Source organism: Excalfactoria chinensis, chromosome 8 (genome assembly GCF_039878825.1).
Source record: "Excalfactoria chinensis isolate bCotChi1 chromosome 8, bCotChi1.hap2, whole genome shotgun sequence".
Classification (NCBI taxonomy): Eukaryota; Metazoa; Chordata; class Aves; order Galliformes; family Phasianidae; genus Excalfactoria; species Excalfactoria chinensis.
In genome coordinates, this window is record NC_092832.1 from 23208718 (window position 1) to 23220166 (window position 11449).

Genomic DNA, 11449 nt, shown 5'->3' on the forward strand with positions numbered 1-11449 from the left:
GTAGAACTTTCATCTCTGGCTACATGCTCCTCACTTTCTGCAACATGAAAGACCTGGGCGCTCATTCACTACACACTATTGATTTATCTCCGGAGCACACTACATTCTGTTCACATTTCAGTGAAGAAAAGGTCCAAGTAAAACACAGTGTCTGATCTGACGTAAAGTATCCTACAGTCCACCCTTATATCCAATCTGAGAGACGTTTGGATGCATAAATGGCAGATCTGTCTCAGTTATGTTGGCTGAGAGCTCATTTTGATATAAACCAACATGCAAATTAACATGGAACTGGGAATGAGAACATCATGAGTTTATGCTGGTTTTTGTTCCTTCTCCAGTTAAGAAGATGAGACTGAGGCAACAAATGCAAACTGCTGGAGGCTGCCTGAGGGGTTAAATAGCTGCTACAGAAAAAGTCCAGCTGGGTGCACAGACAACTTGCATCTGCTCTCTTACACATCTGTAACTGTCTAAGTCTATGAGTCAGAAGCGTATGTCTTGAGAAGTGCCCTAGGATCCTGGACACAAAAGGTTCCAGCTAAGCTTGCATTATCCTCCTGCCACCATCTTCTCAAGCACCTGCATTGTAAAATAGCGTACAGGCAACTGAATGAACAGCTCAGAAATGCCAGATAATTTCCTCTCTACGCATTACTGTAGGGCTCCTGTAGGGAAACACAACAGCAGCTTTGAGCTTGCTCCAAATAGTACTTGTTGGGAAATATCAAATTTCAGAATAAAAGAGAGGGGCTGAAAAAATACCAAACCCATCAATACCACTTCCCTATATTGCTCACTATATTGGTCATTTAAACTAATCACATGTGCACAGCTTAGACTTGAAAGCCTGGAGGATTCTCATCACTTCACTAGTTAATCTGTTAGAGGTACCTTTCATATTGCATGAGAAATAAAATGAACACTAGATGTTTCCTTCTGCACCACACAGATAGAGGCTGCTGTGCATATAAGCACAAGATAAAGGGATACAGAGCACCAGGAAATCCCCCTTACATTAATGGAAACATTACTGCACAGTGATGCAGTATCTCTGGCTCTAGCTTGCATGAAGCACAAAAAGAGTATGCACAGCAGGGCACTGTATTAGGCAGGTCAGTATTGGTGAAGATTAGAGAGGTGGATGTTTAGAGATCAATTCAGGAGCCAGAAAGCCTGCTTATGGTGCTCCACTTCTGTGCCATGAGCAACAAGCCTGTCATTTGCCCTGACCAAGCTCCCAACAAAACCATAAGGGTCTAGTGGAGGTTAGCATACTTCCCTGGGACAACGTTTGATGGACAGGTGTTGCATTGCTTGTTAAAATAGGAAGTCATTTAAATCCAATGATTTTTTTCCACACAGAGAATAGCTTATTTGGGTTTGGATTTAGTTATAGTCAATTACATGTTGCAAAAGATAGAACGATACGTGCTCTCCTACTTGTAAGTATTCAGCCATCTACATACCCCCCACCTTTTCACAAAAGAGAACACATGTTACAGGCATGGAAGGAAGAGCATTTAAAACTTAAACTGCTGGCTCAAATGAGATTAGATAACTTGAAACGAGAAGCTCACCTTGGCAGACAGCTGATTTGAGGACATCACCTCTGCACTAGGCCAGGCAAGGAACCATTTGGCACAGTGTCCTTCCAGCAGCCAATGATTGGAGGAGTGCAAGTGGTATGGCCCTTTCCTGGACTTACACTTCTGACAAACAGCACTTCAGGAAATTCCTTGTCTGCCGTTTTTCTCTGGACCCTTACAATTAATATCACCAGTGGATTTACTTGTCGGTAGAGCTGTCAATTTATGTGATGTTAGATAAGAACAAGACCATGTATTAACTTCATTTTTGAAGACTCTGGATCACTGTGCATGAGATTGAAAAGAGTAACCATCATCACTGTCCATAGTCTTTTTCAGATAAAGAAAGGATGTACCGTTTCCAGGACTACCCAGTGCTGTTCACAAATAGAATGTACTCTTACAGAGAGATTTAGCAAATCAAGAAAGATGATTGCTTCATTGTCATGAAAGATCCCAAAAGTCACAGTGAAGGATGAAGTCAGGTAAATGCAGAAGGCTTGCAGCAAGAAGCAGAATTACTGATGTTGCTATGGACAACATGTTTGATGTACTGTGTGAAAAGCATTGCGTCTGCTATGCAAATTTGATAGCTCAAATGTAGGAAAATAAAGACATAACTAAAGTAGGATAGATTATTTAGTCAGCAGGAAAAAGAAAAGAACATAACGTTTTGGATATTACTTAAAAATCGTTTCTTTTCAAACAGCAACATTGACATCCCAGAAATTCAGTGTAAATCCATGCCACTGAAGCAGGTCTGACTTTGTAATAACCTGCCAGAGAATGGTAGCACAGAATTTACTGGAGTTCAGTTCAAGGCAGTGAAAAGGAGATGGGTTGTTCAGCTGCAGGTCCTGTGCTGGCCTGGGCACTCTGTCCAGCTGTGGTGGGCAGGCATGCCTTGCTGCAACCACTCTGCAACTACTGTACTACCAATCCCATGGCTTCAGGATAAAAAACAACACGGGAGAATTATTTATCTGTCTGAACAGTAGAGGAGCACTGACTTGTAATCAAAAGTCTGAATGACAGGTTAACCCCTTCAAAACTATTATTTATGAAACCGGAAGCACAGTTGTCCAGAAATACAGATGATCTCTATCACCTCTGATAAAGTTGCAGAAAACTGCTTTAGATTAGCAATTCTTTCCCTGTTTTATCACCCTTTCTACTTAATGGCCTCGATGCAATCTATATGGGATGGGCATATCCACACACCTTACTGCATTAAATTAGGAACTGTATTTCCATACAATATGTGACATTTAAATGCACCTACAGATATTTTTCCTTGGTTAATTAAGCACTGGGCTGGATATTAGCTCACATCCTGGCCTTCCTCTCTCAAAGGTGACAGTGAGCTCTACGTTCTAAGAGTGACATTACATCATACGAATTGTGGAAACTCTTTTGCTGTACCTTTTGGATAATCTATCTTCTGTCTGTGGCTATATTTAACATTTCCTTCCTTCCACAACATCTCATCATCTGCACCACATTTTTGTCCTCCTAGGAATCACAGAACAGGTGAGGTGGGAAGTGATGTCTGGAGATCACCCACTCCAACCCCTGGCTGGAGCAGTCAGCCAGAGCAGGTTGCCCTGGGATCTGTGCAGTCAGGTTTGGAATGCCTCAAAGGATGAGACCACTGTGCCCTCCCTGGGTAACCTGTTCCAACATTCACTCAGCTCCTAATAAAAAAGCTCTCATGTTCATATGGGATTTCCTGCATTTCAATTTGTGTCTCTTGTCCTGTCACTGGAGATCACTTAGAAGGGTCTGCTCCTGTCCTCATTTCCTCATTACACATCAAACCACTCTATTTAAATAATAATAATATTAACAAAACCAAAGAAAGAAGAGCATATTGCATCCTTGATGATATGACTGGCTTGTGGGTACCTAGATGGCTAGCTTGAAGCTTCTGAGTATCTTACGCGTTTGTATGCTTTGAAAGGCAAAACTTGGTTGGGGGTCAGGTATCCAGACAAAGTTCAGTACGTCAATAAACAGAGGTCTGACATTTCCTGATGTTATACTGGGAAGGAAAGCTGGAAAGGCTTTTGGGGCGCTTTATACTTCTACACGTCATGTAAAATGACATGACATGGCTAATCTCCAAAAAGTACCTTCCACTGCATTAGCAACATATTCCAGTCCATTTTAAGAGGTAAATCACTCAGGAACACCATGAAAAGAGCCACTGCTGATAAAATGCCATTTTCTTGTAGAGTCAAAAAACCTGATAGTGATCACATTTCCATGGTGCCAGCTGGCATCAGGTGTTAACTAAAGCCATAAGCAGCAGTTCCAGTGGTAACAATACCTGAGTGGAAGCAAGCACACACCTGCCCCTCACACTTACAGCTCAGATACCAGGAATTAGGCTCAGATCGCTTGTCACGGTGCTTCAGTGGGGACTAAAACAACTATGGAAAAGGAAGAAGACCTTATATATGAAAACCCAGATGTGCCACTCTTCCTATGGTGCAGATTAGCGACACTTGTTTGGCTAGACAATAGCATTCAGCTGTGAATGAGTATAACAGTTTCATATAAAGGAATATAACCGAAGTTCTTTATACTATTTTGGACAGACAGAAATACTCAGTGTGTGCACACAGACTGGCAAGGTCAGGCAGAACCAGTGCTGCTGTTGCCTCGGGTGACTGGGCCTGCACCGCATAGGAGGTCCATAGGAATAGAATAGTCCCTGTGTTTTCATCACTTGATTAAAAAGTCTATCACAAACTATGTGCCATTTAGTGTCTCGGATTGCTCATCAGAATTCATTTGAACAGGCATAACATAATATTAATGTTTTTGCAACACGATAATGACAAAAACCCAAATACATTATATCATTAATGCTTTATGATTTCCTCAGCACTTAATGAGGTTATTACTCCACTGATAAAATAATCTGTTAGACCCTGAAGGGGTTTGTGTCAAGATGTCAGCAGTGAAATGGCCGTGGAGGTGATCTCTCTGTATAGTAAGTTCTACTTTCCTTCACAAGTCAGTGAATGCTGCGTGACTGTCACAGCCTTTTGTTTGCAAACAGCAGCAGTAGGGCAGACTACATATGCAGCTTCACAAAGTGCTCATCAGTTGCTGGCACCACTTAATTACTATCTATTGTTTTATATTTTTTATAAAGTATTCAGAGAAATTAAATCCTGAGCGTCACATTCAGCCACTGTTACCCAATTTGGCTGTAGTCAAGTTGCATAAACAAGTACACAATCTCAAGATATTTCAACACAATTTATGGCTCCAGGGATGTAAGTTCCAGGAACAATATAATAGAAAATAAATGGGATTATTAATAAAAGTGATAAAGGAGTGAGATGATAAACCAGTATGAGTATCACACCAACTACCTAATGGAATAATAAAGTACCCATTCTTCTCACCCATACACTTAGATTTTAAACCTCTTTCTGGCCTCTATCTGAAAACTCACTGCAGTTTGTTGCATGTCCTCCTACAGAGGAATGTGGCTCTTACTGCCCATGTTTTCCCCAGACCTATAGAAAACAGGAGGCTGTAAAGCTTATATTTAAAGTGATGCTGTACGCAAAAGAGGAGAGGAGATAAGAAGATGAAACTGCTGTGTGACACATTAAGGAGCAGTAATGCAGAAACAGCACAGATTGCTGCACCTGTTACTTCTAAAAACTCTATCCTATGAAAAGCGATATGGAAGAAGTGCTCAGGACATGCATTTGTAGAGTTTAAAACTGGCTGTGGATGAAGTCTGCGCTGTTATAAATCACGTAAAGAACCACTGTGATCAATTTCCTATGAATATTAAAAATTACATGCCAGAAAAGCTGACAAACTATAAAGAAATGACTATAAAGAAATGACTACGAGCCCAGAAAACTGGGACTTTATCCCTCCTTACTCTCCTACCTACCACTTCCCCAAGTAAAGAGGAGAACCCATTTTCCCCATTCAGAACCATTAGCTTCCATGAATCCACTGTCTCTCAGCATGGCTGCAGGCTGCCAAGGGCAGCCTGAAGCTTTCAAGCCACATATACAGGAAAGCACTTACAGAACTGTTCTCTGTTACGGTCTGATCAACCACATCTGAGAGAATCATCAGTGAGTAACCAAAAATGGCTCCAACATGGGAAGCACAGAAACCTGCATGAGTAGCACCACAAACAAAAATGAATAAAGTTACTTTTGGATTAATTTGAAGTACCTCACAATTCTTGGAAGGACAGCACTTCGAAAATGAATTTGCTATTAGAAAGCTGTTCTTGCTTGTATGTAACTTGCTGTTTGTTACATTTAGCTACCTGTATTTTTAATAAAGCGGTAGCACTGCATCTCTGTACTCCTTTTTGTGTGTACAAAATATGGCCCATGTGCTGGTTACATCAGCCAGGGTACAGGAGCCCAGCTGAGCAAAGCAGTTCATTCTCAGTCTAAAACATCCCATTTAAATGCTTCCACATTCACCATTTCCACACTGCATCCCTCACACAGCCCTAACTGGCAACCTCATGGTGGCGCCCACTGGGACATGGTGCTCCCCTGTCCTGTCCTACTAACAAAAGACACAAAGGCTGGGATTGCCTGCCATTTCTTGGGGCTTCAGGTGTTTATCCCACATCAGCACTGGTCAGTGCTCACCATCTACCGTATCTGCAATTTCTTCTCACCACCACCAGTCAGGTGAGGGCCACACAGACACTGCTATCAGTTTATTTCCTTCATGTCCCCAGCACCATGACTACATGCCTGTCTTTTTACCTCTTATTTTCTCCCTTGCTTCTCTTCCTAGTGGGGCACATGCATTCTCTAGTTTATTTGCGTGTACTTATAAAAATGACTGTTATAAAGATAATAACGTAAATTACAGCTATGTCTTTTTGTTTGAAGTTCACTCAGATGTACAGTAATCACAGCAGCCATTATTAAGAAACTTAAATCAGAAATGAGTTAGTTTGATCACTGTGGCTTTAGTGGTTACCTGAAGAGCAGACCATTTCCCTTTGTTAAGTCAAGCTTTTGCTTTTACCACCCAGAATTATTCACCCTACACAAACCTGGGCTCAGTAGAACATTCTTGCACATCGCCCTGCTTGTCTCTTCCTACATGGAAGCAGAACAGCTATGATTTTCAGGCAGCCCTCAGATGCACACCAACAACAGGTTTCAGCAGGCAGCTCCTTTGTTTGCCAAGCAACAGCCACTGCATATCCTGAAAGCTCTCTGGGATTCAAACAGAGGCTCTTGTTAGCCAGGCCCGTTCTGAGATGGCAAATGAATTGATGTTTCAATTAGGGCATCAGGCCAGGAAATTCAAGATGCTTTTTTCTTTTATACAAGTCTAGAAAATTAAGATTTCCTCAGTTGAAGCCATAAGACAGCCTTAACAGAAGGTGGGAGGCAATACCAGGATCCTTTGTGCCAATCACCCATTTGAAATCTGTTTAGAGGCAAAAAATGCCTTTTTTCCTTTTGTCTTTTATTTTAGGGGCCTTTATTTTCCATCCTTTCATCTGTCTCTTTTTCCTTTGGTTCCTGGCACTTAGTGCTAACACAGAGAATATTGGTCTCTCACAGAAAATGCAGCTAGTTAATTTATTTCTGCATTCACTGTCAGATCAGTCTTGCAGGGTGCAGCCCACCTATAGAGGAGAACTCCTGCTCACCTCAATTTCTGCAACACCTTTGTAGCAGTCTGTCCTGGTTTTTCTTCAAGTTCTATAAAAACAAGCAGTAAGACAAACTTTCTGCCCCCCCATGGTTTCCATATGCCAGAAATTTGCCACCTTTGGTCAAAATGAACAGTCACTTATGACACATGTTCTCCAATTGATTTCAGTGGGACTGAAATCACGTGGTACACAGAATAAAATTTGGCTTCACAAGCATTAACAGATGCCCTTCTCCTCCAAGCAATGAATGGCTTTAAAAGAAAGTTTCTTTATACTCATATATGCATATATATATACAGCTTCTAACATGTAGAACCAAGAGATCAATTACATTTTTCAGTATAAGAACCAAAAGGGTTTAATGCCATGTTCATTCAGACAACTGCCTGACATCCTTATCCTGCTCAGGTCACCTTTATGCTATTATCCAGTCAGCAAAAATGGTTCTGCCACTCTCGATATTCATTGAAAGTTTAAATCCCTCTTCAGCCTCACAGACACCCAAGCCATTTGAAAGCTAAATACTGTGTCACCAATGCTTAACCTACCCACCACTATCTGTGCACAAGGTAGGACCCACATTATAACTCTTGTGTCAAACAGATAGCTTTTGCAATAAAATAATAATATAGATCACTAGATACTAGATAATATAGATCACTAGATTGATTCCTAAAAATGGAGCAGCTTCAGATGGAGCTAAGGCCCAAAGAACTTTATGAAGCCATTATCCAAACCTTAAAGAGCAAACAAAAAAGAATCATTGATGGTTTTCAGCTTCTGTCCATCAGTCAGAAGCAGCTGCCCCATGGCCACATTTCATAGGAGATTTGGCATTATAACCCCCTTTAGACCAAAGCTCTGACTAGAACTTATAGACACAGTGGTTTTCCCCCCACAAAAAGCTATTCAGGCAAGGAAGGGCTTCATTTCTTATACCTCAGCTAAGACAGCCTTTCCTTTTTCACTGGAAAAATATTTCTACCATGACAACCCAGTCATTTCCACCAATTTCCAATTCTGTTCATTGCTTACAGAGAAGACCGCATCAGGCTAAGATGGGGCTGGAGAGACAAGGAGGGATGTTGGTAGATGAATCTGCAGGGTGAAAGGTTCCTATCTCTGTGTTCATATGTGACAGCATCCTCATCTTTGAGCACTGGGAGCGAAGGTTCCCAGTTCACAAACACATCGTAACAGCATTACTCAGACAGCAAAATGCTGCTGATGCTTTCTTGGAAAGTACTTAGCGAATACAGCAGAGTCAGTAGAGAGTTAGTGGCGCAGTCCATTTGCTTCTGAAGCCCAAGGCTACAGATAAGCTTATACTGATTGTGAAGCAGTAAATTCAAAGATTTTGGTTCTAAAGGATTTTTCCCCACCCCCAGGAAAACTAAAATACATGATGTCCTTCAGTCCAAATTAAGAGGAGGGCATCAGCACTCACCTGCATTGTGCCCTCCTAAGCAAAGCAGTCCCTGAAGGCAGCATCAGTATAAATGCTTGTCCGTCTTATCCTCCTGTGCTGTTGCACTCCCAATGAGGGGAAAAGAAAGGAGCTCTGAGCTTGCTGTGGAATATCCAAACCCAGGTTTCAGCTAAGTCACAAACGTTTTGTGGAAAACCACATACGTGATGGCAATGGGACAATTCACTGTCAGTGGAGTTTCTACATCTCCACATGTAAAGTGCTACAAGAAATGGCGCAAAGTAGATAAGAGAAAGAATAAGATCATCCATCTTTTTATAAGAGGTCAGCAGAGGCTGTCTGTGCACCATTAGCCATGCAGCGACAGAGGCTGCTGGCACACAGATCCTTCTGAGACACCTTGCAGCATACTGAGGATTCCCAACTATGCTCTTAAGTTGTTTCTGTTCATTCTTCTCCTTCCCTTTTCAACTGAAACAGGAGATCTGGCTCCAAAAAATGTCAGTTACATGAAAATGCTGAGATAAATACCAGGGTAACAAGCTCATTAGAGTTTAAACCTGTGAAGTAGGTGAGGAATATTCATGTAAAAACTGTAACTGCTGTAAAGAATCGGAAATTAATTGGGTAAAAGCAAGGCCAGCCAACGCTTTACAGAAGCTGCAACCAGCTTAATCTCATAAGCCATTTGGAAGACATTTTGAGAGGTTTTCAGAATCATTCTGAATAATTGGGTAGCTGCAGATCTTACCCAAAATGGGAAGAAAATCGTAGAGGCGAATTTCAATAGCCTTTATCAATGCTGGCTTTTTCATTCTTCCTAAAATTCAAGATAATGATTCATAATCCCTCCAAGTTATAGCAAAAAAAGAGGCACCGATTGGCAGCAAGAGATAAAGCTCCGGGGAGGGGAAAAAAGAAAAAAGAAAGAAAAACAATATTAAAACTTTCCTGAACAATTTCTTCCTTCAGATATTCCTGGATCCAGGCCCAGAGAGCTCTAAATGCTGATCTCCAAATTCACGAAGGCTTCCACCAAAGTAGAGCTATGGCTTTTTAAAACATGCATTATGGCAGGACTTTCAACTTACTATTGTTTTCTATTATTTATTTCTTCAGCACCAACAAAACATACACAGTTCATCTGACTCACAGAAGGAGGCGACACAGACTCTTGCTACTTGTTGATGAGGAGACACTGTCTCCGTGGACTAACTTTTAATTTCATTCTTCTGAGTTTTGAGTCTTTCCATGAGGTTTGAGATTCAAAGCAGCACAGCAAGGAACGGGACATGATTGCCACACATTTTAGCACCAGAGGTGACTGCTTCTAATGCCTACTGCCTAGATGCACTTATACAATGCATGGCACAAAGAGCAAAATAGATTAAAACACTTTATACAGAAGACAGCTTTGGGGACTTACATAGTGGTGGGTGACAAAATATTAATTAGATATGGGAAACTATCTGGAGAAATAGAAGGCTGAACACCAGAACATGATTGTCCTCACTGGCTTTGAGCCAACGGCACATCCAACAGGGGCTTACCACATTCAGAACAGAGTTTTCCCCAAGGGCAGAAGTGGTGTATCTGCTACAGATAATACAGCTCAGGCTTGGAGTTCCATCATCAAGTGATTCAAAAGGCTTCCCAGTTACAGCTTTATTCTCCTGCCTAAGCAATTATTGAACACATCTCCCACTACGTTTCTTTTGCATTTTATAAATATTTTATATTTCTATTTCTTTTCTTCCAACTCCTCCTTTGCAGAAAGTAGCAGAAGACGAGTCCTTCCTGACAAAAGCATGCAAGTTGTTGAGATTACTATCATTATTTGTTGATCTTTTTTCTCTCAGCAAATTCACATCTATCACAGTAAATACAATAAAAATAAGCAAGCAAGCGAGACACGTTATACAACTAAATATTTTTAATCAATGTGACTAGATTAAACAGCTTCTTAAATATTTCAATGTAGCAATCCTTTAGGAAGTGTTTATGACAGGCTTATAGCAGTGCCAGGCAAAAGACAAAGTGGAATCTATCCAGGCTCATCCATATTTAAATGTGTGTGCTCAGTACAAATATGGCTTAGGGAGAAGTGATGACATCTCCAATCTTACGATAGGTGGCAGGCAAGAATGCTGGCAGAAGCAACCAGGAGAACTAGAGGAGATGAATAAGGAAGCTGACAGCAAGAAACCAGCTGAAAGTGTAAATGAGCTCAGGGGAGAAAAACACAAAAGACAATGCAAGTACCACAGTGCAGGTCGCCAGACTACACTAAACTGCTTGCAATATTTTTGCTTGTGTTTTCATTATTGTTAATGAGAAGAAATGATATCAGCTACAGAATACTGAAGTTATCAAAATTGTGAACATACCATTCAAGATGGTTTTCAAGGGGGAAAAAAAGAAAAGACAGAGATGCAAAAAGATGGCAGAAGATTTCAGGAATGAAAGCACTTCTACTGCCAGGAAACAGTGGGCACACACCAAGCCCACATGAACAACAACATAAGTGAATGGAGAAGGAGAGGAGAAAAATCTTTCCAACATGTTTTCGTTCTGAACTGTTCAGGTGCCATGACTACAGCCTGTCTTCCTGAGGCAGAAATCACTTCATCTGCTGCAGACATCTAAGCAAGGTGGAATTCAACACGCCCTGCCTGCACAGCACCTATGGCTTAGGCAGTCCCTGGGGGAAGGAGGCATCTGCATCTGGCAGTGTGCTCACACCAGTGC